This window comes from Nicotiana tabacum, chromosome 8 (genome assembly GCF_000715075.1).
Source record: "Nicotiana tabacum cultivar K326 chromosome 8, ASM71507v2, whole genome shotgun sequence".
Classification (NCBI taxonomy): domain Eukaryota; kingdom Viridiplantae; phylum Streptophyta; class Magnoliopsida; order Solanales; family Solanaceae; genus Nicotiana; species Nicotiana tabacum.
The window spans coordinates 209465914-209484443 of record NC_134087.1 but is presented as its reverse complement, the minus strand read 5'-3'; the positions used below and the strand labels follow the sequence as shown (position 1 = coordinate 209484443).

At 31.3% G+C, this 18530-nt stretch overlaps 1 long non-coding RNA gene across 4 annotated transcripts; it reads right to left on the bottom strand.

The window, feature by feature from the left end:
• Positions 1-6724: 6724 nt before the first annotated feature.
• Positions 6725-16833, bottom strand: LOC107776380 (uncharacterized). 4 transcript variants are annotated; one of them, XR_012694434.1, is made up of 7 exons: positions 16669-16833; positions 16338-16508; positions 14890-15081; positions 14731-14781; positions 10103-10289; positions 8186-8275; positions 6725-6914 (listed from the first exon to the last, which is right to left on the bottom strand). It is a non-coding gene; the product is annotated as an uncharacterized LOC107776380 (long non-coding RNA). The 4 variants fall into 4 exon arrangements; XR_012694435.1 differs by having other exon boundaries at positions 14890-15059; positions 16669-16832; XR_012694433.1 differs by lacking the exon at positions 14890-15081 and having other exon boundaries at positions 16669-16824.
• Positions 16834-18530: the final 1697 nt, after the last annotated feature.

Here is an 18530-nt window from a genome sequence, read left to right as displayed (position 1 = left end):
TAAAATGTCTTTAAGTATAATTTACTTTTTCTTTTTTTTTTCTGGGTATTTTCTGTTTTCTACTTTAACTTTTTCTTGGAATTTTATTTTTGAGAGTACAACAACAAATTTAGTGCGAATATGACAAAAATTGTTAAAGTTTCTGAGATTGTTTAATTTATATTGTTTTTTGCTGAAATTAATTTATATTTGTTATAAATAGAATTATATTTAAGGTGAATGTCTATATTTAGAGAGATTTTAGGGTTTATTGCTTGGTGGCTAAGTCAATTTCTCCCTATAAATAGAGGGTTTTATTCCATTGTAATTCATCCTATATCAATAAGAATTTCCCCTCTCTACTTTTCTCTGCAATACTCTTCTTCTTTTATTATTTCATAATACGTTATCAGCACGAGACTCTAACCAATTGAGTAGAAGATTTGGGATTGAGCATAATGATTGTTAATTATTCTATGAACTTCCTTCATGATTAAATTTTGGATTTAAGGTAAGTATTTTACTTTTCTCTTTCAAATTCTTGACATTCTATAATTTGATTTTAAATACAAGCAAAGGCGATAAATTTTGATTGTAGCTCTAATGGAGTTTGAAAGAAATTATAACCACCCAAAGTGGTAAAATTTCTATGTCTTGCCATGATCAAATTCATGTATGATTGTGTGCAAAGAATTGAAAACCCGTCCCATTGAATTTGCTCCATTCTCATCCCCATTAGAGAATGTGATAACAGTATGTGATAAGTCTGAAAGAAGACAAAATTATTACTATGAATGTATCAATGGATGTGGACGTGGCAATAGACGAAATTATAATCGTCATCATTGTGGTAATGAGAACAATAAGGATTCTCAAAATAATCGTTCACTTTGTGAAAATAATAATTGTCATCGATTTGACATGAGATTTTGTAAAGCACATATAGATGATTATGGTCCATTCATGATGTGAATGTGACAACATGTGATTTATGAATACATATTCATTATTGGAAGAATATGAACGTGCTAGTGGTAGTGAATATACCACACTCACCTCTAGAGGAAGGTTTGAGATGAAATAAGAAAATAATGTCATCATTATGGCATGAATGATCACTGGTCATGTACCTATTGTACGCAAAATAATCTGGTAATGTGATTATTAAAGGACAACAGTGATGCAAGAAACAGATCTTGTGACAATTACCATAATGGTATAACTTCCTTCTTCAAAGAAATATTTACCATATGAATGTTTATGAATATGTGGTACTACAAAATTAATTGAGAACTCTGCAAGAGCCAACTATACTATTTTGGAGAAACACAATTGATTACCAATAAGGTATTGTGTTGTAGTAAGTCTCAAAGAAACTTATTCAGTTCTAAAGTATACGCGAAAGCGGTTGATTATATTGAGACTATAAATAAAGGAAAGATTTAATATCTTCTATTACTACAACTTGTAGCGGGATAATATGTATGTGAAAAGCTACCCGCTTTATTCTTCAATTTGTACTACATAAATAAAAGAATGCCATAATAAAGTGAATGTTTATTGATATAAAAACTCATATCATAATAAACTTGGAGTTTATTGATAATGCACATGTCATGTGTAAATCTGAAATTTATCAATATTGATAATTTATTCAGTTGGCATAATTGGTTTAGCCATATTAATTTAAGTATGATGTGCAAAAATAAAAGAGAATCTACATGGGTAAATATTAAAGAACTAGAAAGTTCTTTACGAATTCTCTTTTATTGTTTGTTCTCATTAATTAATAGACCAACTAAAACTGGGATTGAATCCCATGAATACTGAAAATATGAATGAAGAGATCTCTATGTTATGTCTTTATGAAAAAATGTTGGAATCGATATAAAATGTTCGTCGACGACATCTATCATAGCGCTAAGTATATATGAGGATCTTAAGTCTATCGAATATAGACACAAAAATTTTGGCCAAATAGAAGAGACGCAATTCGAATAGAATTGGTTTCATATGAAAGACAAGTATTTGGACCTGCAGTTCAAACACTTGAAAGTATAAAGTCAATGGTATGTGTAATCAGTTTTCGATATCTTATATGTCTAGCATGACATGAAAAGTTGATATGCATCTAAAGTCTCTTTAAATGGCTTATTTGACTATACTTATATGACAATCCCCAAAGGATTTAAACTGCTTAAAGCATATACAATTATTGATCTTGAAGTACTACTTCCTCAGTGCATTTTGTGCACAAATGTATCTTGCTATAACTATAAGCATGATAATGTGATAGCGAGAATACCTCTATGGAGATATTGAAGAGCCATTCCACGATATTTATGAAGACATTATATATGTATCACGAATGATGATTTCAAGGTGCAAAATATTCATTCAAGTTAATATGGCTGATTTATTTATCAAATCTCTACCAACGATCTCTTGAAGATGGTGCACAAGATTGGAATGTGAAAACTCAAGGATGTAAATTGATGCTCTCATCAGGGGAGTTAATGCGTGTTGCACTCTTTTTCCCTTACAAGTTTTTTTCCCATTGGGTTTTCCTTGCAAGGTTTTTAATAAGGCAACCAAAAAGTGTATTGTTAGATATGTGTACTATTTTTCCTTTTCTACAATTTTTTCCCATTGGGTTTTATTTAGTTAAGGTTTTAACGAGGCACATTATCTGTTGAATAGACATTCAAGGGGGAGTGTTATAAATAGAATTCTATTTAAGGTGAATGTCTATATTTAGAGAGATTTTAGGGTTTATTGCTTGGTGGTTAAGTCAATCTCTCCCTATAAATAGAGGGTTCTATTCCATTGTAATTCATCCCATATCGATAAGAATTTCCTCTCTCTACTTTTCTCTGCAATACTCTTCTTCTTCTTTTATTATTTCATAACAATATTGTTATTATAGTAGTTTATTACATACTAATTTCTTATTTTTGTTCTTTCTTCTTATTATAGATTAAAGGCTTGAGATCAGTTGACTTTGCATCAGATGATGACACATGTTGCTGTTTTTTTTTTTTTTTTTGGTCTTTTTCCTTTTTGCATTACGGTTTGGATTATGTTTGCTATTTTTAGATCTTCATTTTCCTTGATTCGGATCGGTCGGATTTTCGGATTGGATTATTATGCCTCAAAGTTGCAAACTCATATGTATATTTTCTTTGTAAAAGATACAATACAGTAAGAAAAATTTATGCTTCTGCAATTATGAGAGTACTATGGTGTCAATATAGCTAAATCCATCAATTGTAAAGGTAATAACTTGTAAGAAAATGTAAAAGAAGTACTAACTCTCCGAATTAAAGTTTAGTATTTATACATGCCCTAAAAATTCTGGATTTCGAATCGGATCGTATTAAAATTATACCAATCCGAATCCGATCCGAAATCCGAAATTGAATGGATCGGTTTGAATTTCGGTTATCCGATCCAAATGAACAACCCTAAGTTAACTACTTTCTTCACCTTGTATGGCAGCACATAAAATGGAGAATTTTCTATTTATAGGGATTTGAATTTGAGAGAGAAAAAAAAAAGATAACAAAAACTTCTAGCATTATATTTTTACTTCTTGAAATAGATAGACATTTGTCTCTAATGGATATTTAAAGAACAACGAAAATTCAGAATTCAAATCAGTGAGTCCGAAATATATAATAAGATCTTCATTATATGTGTACATTTTAATTATCATTTTTTTGTATATATACATAACTTGAGATTTAGAAAAATACTAGATAGGTATATGCCCGTGCAGAACCCGGGCCCAACATGAAAGTCAAAGTACCGAATTCGAAGTTTGCCTCAAACCGTAAAATTAAAGAACAAAAATTCAAGCAATTGGTTTTCAAGTGCTATGGATAAAGATGAACTAATGAATGATATTAGAGACAACAATAATTTAGGATAAAATGTGCATTTATTTCTTAACTAGTAAACTTGTCCGCGCTTTCGCGCGGTAATATAAGACAATATTAATAAATTTGAAAAGGATTTATCTTTATAAATTTAATTGAGATAGAAGATGTAAAAATAAGTTCTTAATATGCATACAAATATTAATTCCTTAAACTTTATTAAGTCACAAACATAAAATATTTTTAAAGCCATGTAAGAGTATGATTCTACAAGAACCATACATATCCGTGCATACGTAAATCTGATACAAGCTGATACATATTTAATCAAAATTAATGAGCTTTCCGGTTTCTTAAAAATTGAAAAGAAATTTCAACAAAATTTGAACTATTATTGCTTTTAGACATAATAAATGTCTTTGTCCACATTTGTTTGACATGTGCATCCCACAATTATATTTGCATATAGATTTTTCGAAAGTTCCTCCTGTGATCTACTTGTAAGCATGAAACTTAGGTTGTTGTTCTCTTCTTTACCTTCTTTTCTTTTCGCTTTTCTTTCAATTCTCCTCTCTTTAATAATATTCTATAGCATTATCTCAATGAAAAAGTCATCATTTATGGAGTATATGGATGGAGAGGCGGTTTTGGTCTAACAATTATTATCATCACTATAAAGAACTGATACATAAAGGTATTATTATATATAGTAGAATGTTATTTTTTTAAAAAAAAAATTATCTTTGGTTTATTTTAATTCCTCTAGAGTACCAAAATTTATAGTTTTTTACCTTCTTATTCTTGGAATTAAACGATCATGTTCATATAATATTCTATAATTTCTGCTTTGTTATTCCATGAAATACTCTTTATTTTCCGTAAAAGCTTAAAAATGCGCTTGTTACTCTAAATAACTTCTAGCAACATGCACCCGATCAGTCCATTCAAATTGAGAGGGGAATTCTTTTAGAAGGAGATATATAATCCAATTCTTTCTCTCTCCTTCTTCCCTAGTGAAACAACCCCCATTTTTTGTCCAAAACGTTTGCAAAATCCTCAAAATTTTACTTTTTTCCTCTAGTATCTAATCAATACTCCTGAAATGTTTGTATAAAAATTTATATGTATGAAGATAACATGTATTTCGTGATAAATCACACAATATTGATAATTTTTACAAGTAATCACTTGAAAATATTCTCATTAATTACATATCAGGCGTTGTCATGTGTTACTCATTCACGTTCAAAATATCAACAAAATTGTGTGTTACACTATTAAAAATTATTGGGGAAAAAGGGGACAAATTTTTAATAAAGCTAGGAACAGTGGAGGCATATGACAAAAATAAAGAATCCAAAGTACTCCATCCACGATATTAAAAATAAAGTACTGCTACATCCTAAGAAATTAAAGAATGATAGACAACAACTATTTGATACTAGATTCAATAAACAAATAAGGCAAAAAGAATCTCCTTTGGCTTGGGATCTGGATACCAAGAAAGAGAAAAGTCATACTATATAATAACATTAATGCAAAATTCAAAGAAGTTTAAAAGTTCATCCCTGTAATTTTACTTGTTGGTCAATAACAAAAGGGATATACATAAAAGCAGAAACACGCTTTTTCTTTCCATTTGAGGAAAAAAAGGCTGAGAAGTCGTTGTAGGACAAGAAGGAGAAGAGCAGTTAATTAGCAACTAAACATACATCTGATTTACCAACTAAATTACTCTGATCAAACATCTTTGTCCAGAACATACAAGTCCTCATTCTCTTTCTCAAAGCTTTCTTATTTAATTTGTTCTGCTCCATTGGGTATCTTCACCGGTTAAAAAAGAATAGTTTCAAGGACAAAGAAATGTTAAACAAAAGGAAAATACAATTGCACGCAGAAGAGGAACCCAAAAGATGGGAATATATGGAATTCAGGAAGGATGCATTTACAAAGAAGAAGAGCAGACTATGAAACGTTTTTAGACGTGATAACGTGTAACGTAAATTTTCTAATATGATTTAAAATAGTTGAAGAAATAACAGTTCTTCACTATAATGCACAATAACTAATAAGTAATTACTTCTTGTAAAGACTTTAATATGGGAAGTGGAAAAGAAATGAATTAGATATACTTTTTGACATTTTATAATTAGGAAAAGGCAAAAAAAGGAGAAAAACGATAAATAGGATCCTTGGTCAAATAGAGGTGCCAAATCACCTTGTCTATTCCCATAATTATATTTATACTAGTGAATTTACCGCTCTTCGCGCGATTAAAATTTTAGTCAATTTATAAGAGATGTCAAACATATGTATTAAATAACAACAGTATTCCTTTTGAAGCATTCATAAAAGAGAGCATAAAAAATAAATATTCTTTTTCTCCTAACAGTACAACTATTGTCTATAATGTCGATGTTATCCTTTGTTAGTTTTTAACTTTCTCCTCTTTCATTTCTCTTTCTATTTCTTCCATGCTTTCCCATATCATACATGTATTATTGTTGGTCTCCTTAATCTTTTATTGATTTCTAAAAGCAAAAAATTTCACAAGCTAAGGACGTTTTTTCGTATTTTCCTTTCTTTTTATTTTTGTAGTATGACTATTTATTGAGGTTAACATCCAACCTTATTCGCAGTTGTCCACTGTATCTTTACATGGCCAAATGAGGTATTTTACATGACAACTATACAAAGCTATGCTTATACCATTTTTCTAACACGGGGTTTGAGTAGATTTTCCGAATGATAAACACTTAACGCCAAGAAAATTTATTAGTAGGAGATGGATCAGAATAGAGGAAAGGCAATTTCTAAATCTTCGGGTCATTAGCTATATTATAAGAAGAATAATGCAAAGGCAAAAGTCGCGAATCAACACAGATACAACGGAGAGCGAAAGGAGTTTGCATAAGCTAAATAATACTCAAAACAATCACGGACAAATTAAAGTACTAAATCTTTTCTTAGAGTGGTCGCATTCAACTCCATCGATCTTCCTCACACTTTGAACGGATAAGTATCACGAATGAGAGATCGATCCCGTTGTCCACCATCCTAAAAAGAAATTCAAAGACAACAGAAAAATACTAAAGTAATGAACCGACAAAATCACTAAAGAGAGGGCGAAGAAATTGGAGGAGGAAAACCTTAGTAGTGGAAACTCAGGAATTAAAATATTAAAGAAGCTAATAATATATGCTATGAGAATTTATTTTTTTGATTAAATATTTAAGTAACACAAATATAAGGAATAGTGAGATTCTGAACATAAACATAAATTACAATGCAAGCATCAGAGAGGGAGAAAAAAACTTCTTACAAAAAGGACTTTAAATAGGACAGAGGAGAAATAAATCAGTACTTAAAAAGGTAAAATTTTCACATGTGTATGTCTGGGAGTCTATTCTCTTATAGGGTAATTACACCTTATAATATTTTTCCAGTATAAAATATAATTTTTTTGAATAAAGATTATAAAATTTTAATCAACCAAAGGGAATAAATTTTACTTGATCAAATTGAAAGCAAATTATAACTCTAAACAGAGGCGGATCTACCATGTGAAACATGGTTCACGTGAACCCGTGGTCCTCGAGTTAAAGTATGGATATGATGTACATAATTTGAAAAATATAGATATATATACTTGATGGAACCCATGATCAAAAGAGACTAAGTGGTGCACTGGTTTTGGTCTCTTATTTCTAATAGCCTAAGGTCAGGGGATCAAATCCCTTACCAACTTTTTGGTTTAATTTTTTTTTAAAAAAGTAATAATGAATCCATCCTTCAAACATCCTGGATCCGCCTCTGACTCTAAAGACTGTAAGTAGAATTTATGAAATTATATGTCGTTCCGATGAAGCGAAGCAAATGCAATTCCCCTAATTGCCAGAAAGTACATATATTTCTTCACTCTACAAACAAAGCCTAAGCTGAAGATTAGAAAAGAAGAACGCTTGAAAGAAAAACCTAAGTAATTTGACGAAGAGATCATCTACGATGAAGTAACTATGATTATACGCTCAAACTATGAAGAGAAACATAGTTAAAGATCATAAGTCATAAAATGAGAAAATGATACACATATAAACAACAAAATATAAAAAAAATGAAAAAACTCATGGTCACCATAACTTTTTATGTATTTACAACAGTAAAATTTAGAAATTATATCTCCGTCGAAGAATATATGACTGTTTTATTGTGATTACTACTATTAACTGCACACTACTCAATTTTGAACTCAATAAAGGTGATAGGCATATCAATAGTATGTTAGAGGGCAAACAAAAGCAAGTAAATATCATAATTAAGATATTTACCAACTACAATAAACATCGTGAGCAAGTGTAAGACCAGTATTTGTGTAGCTTGGGAGATTGAGCAAGCAATAAGGACAATGTTCCAACCACCTGCATGAAAAAGAGAATCCAACTTTGATAAAAGATCATCCACACAAGGAACTCCTAGAGAAAAAGGAAAAGGTGGACAAGGGAAAGGAAAATAAAATAAAATTAATGGCCAATGCATTCTGAGCAATATCTAGGAATCTGCTCATAAAAAATGAGAACTAAAAGGTTAGGTATTAAGAAATATGCAATTCTTATCATAAACACACTTCCAAAATAAATCAATATAGTTTAACTAAACAAGGGATTTTAAGAACAAAATAAAACAACATATGAAGTTAAAAAAGGTAAATATATTTTCCTTTAGGCAATTTAATATATTTTACATTGTAGCAATATCTATCGTGCTGTAAATTATCGATGAATATCAAAAATAAAAGACCATTTTTGACGTATATATAAATAACTTCTCAGCCACAACTCTAGTTAATTTTTCTTCTTCTTCTTGGGATCTAGTAGCCAAAGCCCCATTCAATATCATGGTGTTCAATGCCACACCAAGAATTTGATTAAAAGAAAATTTACGTGTACGTTTTTTCCTTTTTCTTCACTCAACTAAATTTCTCACAGTATATGATTTTATATAAACTATATAGAGTCATTCTTTATATTACCACTATAAATATCCAAATCAGCTACGCACATAAAATGGTCTACATATATAAAACAATAGGTACATGCCTCGACACATAAATAAGACAGGAGAACAATGAAAGTAAATTTAAATGAGTTAAAGATATTATATCATCGGTATATTACCACATAATATCTTTACCTAATAAGTTACTGGTAACACGGTAATCCTCCATATTGTCTCCAAAATCATATGTCGTTTCATATACATCCTCGCTATCATTAACAAAAAGTATGTCTGATATCTGATTCACAACTAAGACATTAAGCTAAGTTGTGGCAATCTGCTGGTGGCTTTAAAACTATTGTAGAAGAGAATAGGCTGGCATTATCTCGATACATATCAGATGACTTCCATAGTATAATCTTTCATCATAAAGAAATTAAATGCAGGTTAGCTGCTATAGTTACTAAAAAATCATATAAATGACGCCAAGTTATTTAAAGAACAAATCTGAGCTGTATAATCTAAAAATGTAAGAAAAATAATAAGTAGTTAATAATTAACAAAGCCAAATACTAAATTGACTAAACGCTAAAGAAAAATAAAATAGGTTATGCATTTTTATGTAAATTATTGCAAAATAAAAAATAGATATTTAATACATTCCCGTTCGTAATATTGAATTGAATGTCTTTTCTTAGTATTAGTATTGATTTGATTTTGGTTTGGGCTTTTGTTAGAATTATTTAATTTACTAATATTAATGGATATAAAACTTATTGGAGCATTCAAAAGTTCTAAGTCCAACCTTGAATAAGACCTTAAAAGATAAAATTATGAAAATTTTTAAGAAATATTTATAAATTGCATCACAATAAGTATATTTATATATTAAATAAATCTAAAATTTTTATATATGTAATGTTGGGTTGGTTTAGTTTCGGTTTGACTTTCTTTAGTTAAAACCAAACCAAATCAATTATGGTCGGGTTTTTTTTCCAACACCAAACCAAATCAAACCAAACCATAGTCGGATTTTTTTTCCGGTTTGACTCGGATTATCGGGTTGGTGCGGTTTGTCGATTTCCTTTGTACACCCCTATGATAGAGCATGCAAGTTGGACGGATACCATTGTTTTCATGCATAACCATTGTTATATTCATATATATGATGTATGAGGAAAGAAATAAATAGAAGATTCGATATTCTAACATATTTCTGAAGTAGAAGGAAGGTGTAATAGCAAGATTACCCTGCATTTGAGATGGAGTTGACATGATTTGTGTTTGCAAGAAGATGATTTTCTGTTGCCTCTCTACAGTTGAGGTGTTGTTGCAACAACAATGCTGCTTTCTAAGGCATTGTCATATGATAATAGATCCCGCAATTTTTGATATTCTTATCATGAGCTTCTTTCACCATGTGAGGACTTCTTTAATCTGTCAAAAATCCATCTATATGGGTATTCATTTTTGGCAAGTGTCAATAGTATAGTCGTACTAAAAAGCTGCGACATTATGATTATTCTTTTTCGTCAAGCATTAAGGAACATTCACAACACCACAAAATATAACTAGCGTAATCAATTTCTCATATTATTGATTGTAAAACGAAAAAATAGATAGCACCTACATAGATAAATAGCAAACAATGATAAAGAATGTACTTTTAACACTTAATTTATAGGGAAGTTACTTCAACCATAGATGGAAAACAGGAAGATGCAATTGATAAAGAGTCTAAATTATTCTCGGCCCTCATCCCCAATTATTCATGATCTTTTGTTCCATAAGCATACCCATTTAAAATATATATATTCAGCAAAAACATTCACTTGTTAAATTGAAAGGGTGTAAATTTTACATGCCGCAAACATTCACTTGTTAACATGGTCTTTTAAGATTTGCTCTTTTTTTTTTTTTGTTTTGGTTTCGTTAGTTTATCGTAATTTTTTTTTCTTTTTACTAAATCCTTTTTTATCAAATAAAATGAGGGTAATATAAGCAAAAAAGGCATAGATGCTAAAGATTTCTTTTGAAAGAGTTACTGACCCACCACTGTTAATTAAATAACTGGGTACTTGTTAGCATCATTTACAGAAGCAGTGGGCAATTTTTCTGTGTGGTCATTGTGTCGAACACATTATGGGCACCAAAATAAGCATATCCTGTTCGTTTTCCCCCCAGAATTAAGTAATTAGAACACATGAAATGAAAATGCATATGAGAAAAGTATAGAGAGATTAAATAAAGAGGCTAAATAGTGTATTTCTTCCCTCATTTTGCCTTTGCGCTGTGAGTCTTAGTGTTCATTCAAAGAATAGAGAGATTAGCAGAGAAAAGAGTAAACCAATAAGTTCAACAACGGTGAAGCAACATAATAAAAATAAAAAGTGAACAATATCATATTTGAAGAAGAAATTTTGGATCAGAAGTTTCAAGAGAAATGCACCTTTTAGTTTTCGATCGAAGAGTTTTTTTTTTTTTTTGGTAAAAAGAAGAAAGTTACTAACTTCAGTGTATGAAATGAATCCCAAATTCAGATTACCGGTGCTGCAATTTTGATAGTATCATAAATGGATTTTCGACAGTTGGATCAACTCTTGATGAATTATAAAGCAAATACACGGAAGGGCACAGTGCGAAGTTTATCAAAATTAGAAGTTAGGAATACATGAAAATTTCATGATAAAAGATGAGAAAATAACCTTTTCTCATGGAAGAGAGAAGAAAGAATCAACAGGTATATTGATGTCTCTCCATGGTGGGCTTTTCCATTATCAATTTAGGGACTAAACAACCGTAGAAAGAGACGGTGGTGTTTCTCAAACGGTGTCAATATGTCATCACTTATTTTTTTCACGGTTGAAGTCAAGGAAAAAATGAGAAAAAATGTAGGAAAAGATAAAATGCAAATCCTGCTCGCTAAGAGGTGTCAAATCACCTTGTCTATTCCCACAATTATATTTATACTAATGTATTTGCCCGCGCTTTGCACGGTTATGAAAAAAAAAATCATAAAAGAGTAATGTTATAATATCTATAAGCAAATAATGTTTACTAATCAACCATTTTTGCATGATTTTATCATCTTTCCTCTCTTTTCATGATTCTCTTTAAACACTATATAAAAAAAATATATAAAAAAATTAACGGGACAAATTGTGAATACCCTTGGTTTTGAAACAATTCATTTAAAATCATTTAGATAAATACATGTTACTTGAATTAGGAAAACACAATTTTTTAAAGAAAGAACTAATGAAAAAAGAGAAAAAAATGATAAGACAAAAATCTAGGAATATGAATCTATGATATCTATTGCATTCTTTTCTTTCTCTAAGGCTTCTTTTCCGTATTTTATTTTTTATTTTTTACTAAGTATTAATTGTTCATACATATGTTTCATAAAGTTGACCGCTTTTCAATTATCTCAAATAAAAATTAATCAAAGAAGTAAAAGAGAAAGATAAAAAAAAAAGAGATAATTAAAAAAAAAGAAATTGAAGAAAAAAAAAAAGAATCAACTAAATGTATTTCTCTTACTTGAGTACTTATTTATCCTTCCCTTCTTCCTTTTTAAAACTTTAAAACATGGAGTTCCTTTTCCTTTCTTTCTTCTTTTTCTTCACCATCACTCATAATCAAATATTGTGCCAAACATGCATGTAGTGAACTTCTTCTTCAATGACAAAGGCAAACATTTCAAGTAGCCCTTGACAAAAAGATAACCTAAACATTGTAGGCAGAATAAAGTTATTGCAAGAATAAGTCACTCTATTGGCTTGGTAAAATTCCTTTCTACTCCACCTCTCACGATATCATATTTACTAATTATCGGGTTTGCGTCGTCTATTGATGTTTGATGACAATGTCGCATATATTTTCAATATTTGCCATAGAGTAGGATATCAAAAAGTTAAGTAACCAAAAATCGTCAAAAAACATGAAATTAATAAAATGATACAATTTGTCGATGTATTATTACCTCTGACGTTATTACAGCCATAAACTGCTTGGAATATGGAAAGGCTATTCTGCAAGCCAAGAGGCACTTTTGCAACTTTAATGACCCATTATTTCAATTCAATGGTTGCAACTTTAATGACCCATTTTAGTATCAATTCAATCGTTGTAACCATTAGCTTAATTGTTGCAACGTTTTAAATTCTCCAAGTTGGAACACAGAAAATAAGACATTTAAACTTAATAAAAAATTAGAGGAAAAGCCCCCAAAAAGGAGAAAAAAGATAAGTGAGTTCCTTGGCCAAAGAGAGGTGTCACCTCACTTTTTTATTACTCTCTTCTATATATATATATATATTTTTTTATTACTCTCTTTTATGTATATATATAGATATAGATCTGACAAAATGAGAAACAAAAGGATAGAGAAGAGCACACCAACAAGAATTCACACAGACAAAACCAAAGTTCTACGGTCTTCAAGATGACTATGTGCTAGAAAGATCCAGTTGTTTTAGCGATAATAATAATAATAATAATAATAATAATAATAATAATTTCTAAGTTAAGATAAATATATCACATCATCTTGTGCCGTAGAAATACAAAAGATCGTTCTATTTGTGCAGAGACAAAAATGTGAAAAGCTATAGCATTCACTTTCCTTAAAAGGAACAAGTGTTTGCAACCAAAATCGTTTAACTAATGAAAAACGTCACATTGTGTCTCTTATGTCACCCTAAACTTCATCTGATTAAATTTTCTTCACTCAAGCATCTCAAAGTTTTTTCTTAAAGACAACTCAGTTGAGCCACCAATCTTTGAAGTGAAATATCAAGCACAACCTATAAATAAACCAAGAATAGCATACTCAGTAGATGGAAAGCAATTTATCCTACAATATAGTTATCATGGCTAACCTTTAAAAGGAATCGAGAGGACCCAAATGACAAAGAAACAAAAGGAATGAGATATATACTGGTCATAATTATGAAAATAGGTGCAGATAAAACTTATGAATATGTATATAGCACCGGATGAGACAATAGAAGATTGATCTTCACATATGTCAAGATGTACAACAACAACAACAACAACAACCCAGTGTAAATCCCACAAGTGGGGTCTGGGGAGGGTAATATGTACGCAGACCTTACCTCTACCCCGAGGGGCAGAGAGGCTGTTTCCAGAAGACCCTCAGCTCAAAGAGGCGACAAGAGACACTATATTAGTACTATCAATAGACTCATAATAAAACAACATAAAATACCATATGTCAAGATGTACCATTTACCAAAATTCACTTAGAAACAGAATCAAGCACTCAGAAGAACCATGTTTTTCCAAGAAAATGAAAATTTTAAAATTCCTCTTTTCCTGTGGCCTTACAAATAAAACTTTTAAATTCTCATAAGAGCTTAGTTTCTCATTTGAAGTATAGCTTACATCTTAACTCCAAAGTTATCAACAAACAAAAGTATTGTCACACACATTTTTATAAGTTAGTCAAAAGTTCTTCTTAATGTTTAACTCTCCTTGAGCCCTCGCTTGGCTCGATCAGAAGTTTCTAAATTCTATTAACTTATTTTTGATTATGGCTTTTGTTCTTGCTCAGAAGGCCCTAAGCAATCCTTACCCCAAAACACAAATGTAGGCGTTCAACTCTTTCTTGAAGAGGCATACCTAATTTCCATCACAGACTTTATAAATAACTCCGATTGTTACCTATCATGATATTGTAGGAAGACAACTTACATTTATTACTTTTAGAAAAAGCTCCACCAACGTGTTATTTTAACTTTATCCATATCAATTGATCCACAAAAGTTAGTGCATCTATGTGCATCAGCAATTGAAATACAGAAAGTGATGATATTAATCTCAGAATAAAAACCTTGAAATTCTATTGACTGACCTGGGATTTTTAGTTCATATAGACCAGGCACGCATTTCCATCATTGCACACCTAAAAATTTAGAATGGATCAGAAAGAAAAATCAGCTAGTAGAGAATTGAATGATTTTTAATAACAATAGTTACTAAAAATAGTTCTTGCATTTAAATGAATATTAACCTTTTCTTCTTAGTTGCAGAAATTCACCCCAAAGGGAGAATCGTGTTCATAGGGAAAGCACAAGAAGTGTGACTTCTATCATGCTTTTTCCACATGAACTTACAGATGCATTCCTTATAATTGCCACCACTGTAACTGTCAACCGTCCACTTTGCCAAATTCTATGACCTCTGCAATATTTTCCTTAAAATTCTTTGGAAAATGTTTCAGTTGAATTAAAAAGAATCATAGGAAGATATTCTGGTTGATATCTTTTGGAGAAAGATCTCAGTTGATGAGTCTTACGTTTGACATATTATTTGACTCTAAGATCTATTTCAAATGGATTAAGAACATATTTTATTCTTCCCACGTATCATTCTCCTCTTTAACTATTCTAATTACTCTATAATTTTACTGGTAAGTTATTCCTTTTTTTGTAATTCAGATAGCGAATTAGAATTATACGACGTGCCAAAGAAAATAAAGGAAAAGTAAAATATGTCAATACTTGTGCTTTCAATTACATCTGAAATTAATTAAACAAATTCTACTATAAGATGGTTGCTCAAAGTTAACAGGTTGATCTATTCATATATATTTGCTTGAAGTCAGAAAATACTTTTCTAGTTAGTTAGTAGTGAATTTTTAAGCATATGCAATCTAAATGCGGACATACATAATAGAATCCTTCTTCAAAGGCATTCCTGATGTTGCTCCTGCTGCGATTGGTCAGCCATATCTAGTTTTCATGATGTTTTATTGATTAATTTTCGATGCTTTTTAAGCTTTTATTGTTCAGCTAGTCACAATGAAGTTTCTAGCAAAACAATAATGCCGTGGGAGTTTTTAGTCTCATAACCTTCTACACATTCTTCCTGCTGCCTTAGCTGAAAATACACCACCACCACCACCACCACCACCACCCCTTTATTTTTTCCGGTAAACTCTAAAGTGATTCAAAAACTAATTACCAAGTTATCACCTTTATGATGTTAAATTCCCATACTCCACATCGATTATATTGACAACGAAAGCACATTATAAAATGTTTTAATAGTTGAAATAACAAATAAAGGAAGTAAAGTAAAAACTTGTCATTTCGGATCAACGAATCAATTTCAACCCTCATTCAAGAGGAGGTTTTGAAGATAAAATAAAAGAGAAATAATGGAAAAGAAAAAACTCGGTCAGGGAAAGAACAAGACTATAAGAGCATAGATGAGGAACCAATGCGCAAAGCAGTCGGGCAATGTAGACAAATCTAAAAAAGGGGGTTATACATCAAAATTTCAATCAGCGATTATCAAAAATTTCACCAGTTATATACCTCAAAAGAAATCAAAATTTCAAAGGGGTTACACCTCAAAATTAGCAGAGAATCAATCTTTAACTAATTAATATAATAAATAAAGAAAATAAATGAAAATACAGAAACAATTTAAAAATAGCAATTTAAGGGGTTATACCTCAATATTCCAATTCAGAAGTTTGAAAGCTCCAAGAGTGCTCTATCCGGCAAGAATCATGTGAGCGTTTTCTTCGATCGGCACAGATATTACAGTAGCACACAACTTTATCCCAAATTGTGAAACACTGTTGCATTCGAAATCTGATTTCATCTCAATTCATTAAACCACCTATATCAAGAGCACAATCTGTCACCAATTCCACCACCTTGAGTCGAATTTCGATCTTCTATTTTATATTTATTTAACAAGAGAAGTAGTCCAAATGCTTGAACAATTCCCTTTGTAGTAGTCTAAAGAACTGAAAAGAAATAAAGTTATTGGCACATACCTCGTTTACTCATCTCTGTCTTCAACTATGGGTTTAACCACTGGGATACCGCATTGGTATAACAAAAATAAGAAAAAGATAGAAGCTCAAATGATAGACCACTGGACAAAGTAAAAAAGTGAAAGAAAGCTAGTTGGAGAACTGAGCTATAGAACAACAACAACAACAACGACCCATTATAATCCCACAAGTGGGGTCTGGGAGGGTAATATGTACGCAGACCTTACCCCTGCCCCGAAGGTTAGAGAGGCTGTTTCCAGGAGACCCTCGGCTCAAAAAAGCAATAGGAGATGATATATTAGTACCATAAAAATGCATAATAAAAATAACAACAATATATAGAGAAATAGAGAATTCTAGACGAAGAATATTAGGAAGGACGCGTGTTTTATGACTTATGAGCAATAAAATTCAAGTTAAATCTGCTTGAAATTACATATATACCCTTGGTCGACCACCTTCCCTTTTCTATATAATAGAAAAGAAAAGTTAAGTCGCGCTATAAAATACATTTTAAATTTGCCTACTCTTATATTGATGTATGGATTAAAATCCATCTTTAGTCAAAATGGTATTAGTGAAACATTCTTGGAATGTCATGCGTCAAAGTAATCTAATTATCAGCGAAGGTCGCGGTCGAAGAGTCAGCAAGTCTGAAGTCGAGGAGTTGTCATAGAGGTCGAGGTCGAGCACTCTTAACAGAGCTGTAACGGCTAGTTTCGAGATAGGATACAAAATAAAATATTCTAGTGAATATTCTCTGCACTTGTACTATTAGGGTTTTTAGGAACATGTTTCCTATAAATAGAAAGAGACACAGGGAAAGAGGACATGTGATATTCGTATGTGAAAATATACTTTGACTTGAGAAAGAGAATCGAATCTCATTACTAATATACAAACATCACCTTTCACTAAGATTCTTGTCTACACATTTTTCACTAGATCCGAGAATAACTCAAATATTCGAAGGATTATCCATCACTCATCATTGTCAGAAAGAACATTCACTTGTTCCATCCCTTCTTGGGTAACTCATTCATTTTATTTACTTAAATGTCATTTATTACTATTTATTGATATTGAATGCTACATTATTGCCTTTGATTTCTGGAATAGTTATTGTATATTGTCGCCGCCATCCGAATACAACTATATAATATCTGTTGTTTTTTTAAGAACTCCATCTTAGAGATATTATTGTTAGATAAGATTAACCCTCATTTATATAAATTAATTATCTGAACCAAGATCTATATTTTTTTGGTCAAACAATTTGGCGCAGTCTGTGGAGATTTCTTAGCTAAATTTTAGTTTTCACTAGATCCACAACTAATGCAAGTCACTAACGTCAAAAACGTCGAGATCTCCTTTCTTTGTGCATATAGCACCCTACATGGCAGGTAATCAATGATAAAGGACAAAAATAGCAAGTGACTTCCAAACCAACCTCGTGAATGTCATCAACAAAAGCTGTGAAACGCTAGACGAAGACGCGACGCCCAACGTGTCCCCTAAACGAGAGAGGTCCCCCTTCCCCCCCCCCCTCCCCCATGCTGCAGCATAACAAAACCCAACGGAAAGGAGGCTTCCACGTCCTTTGAAGAAGGGATGCCCCCAGCTGTAAAGAATCTCCTCGAAGCATGGTTGACCGACATGCTAGCAAGCGTCCTCAACTAACCCACTTCAGGCATGACTGCAGAAACCGGAGGAGCTCGCATGACACAACAAACAGATGAGTAGTGCAACCAACCACCCTCCAATGACAGGTATTACTCACAATATTAGTGCAGGTGACAACACCTTTGCTTCCATTTTAAAGAGGATGGAAGAAATGGAGAACGAAAATAAGGCACTCCGAG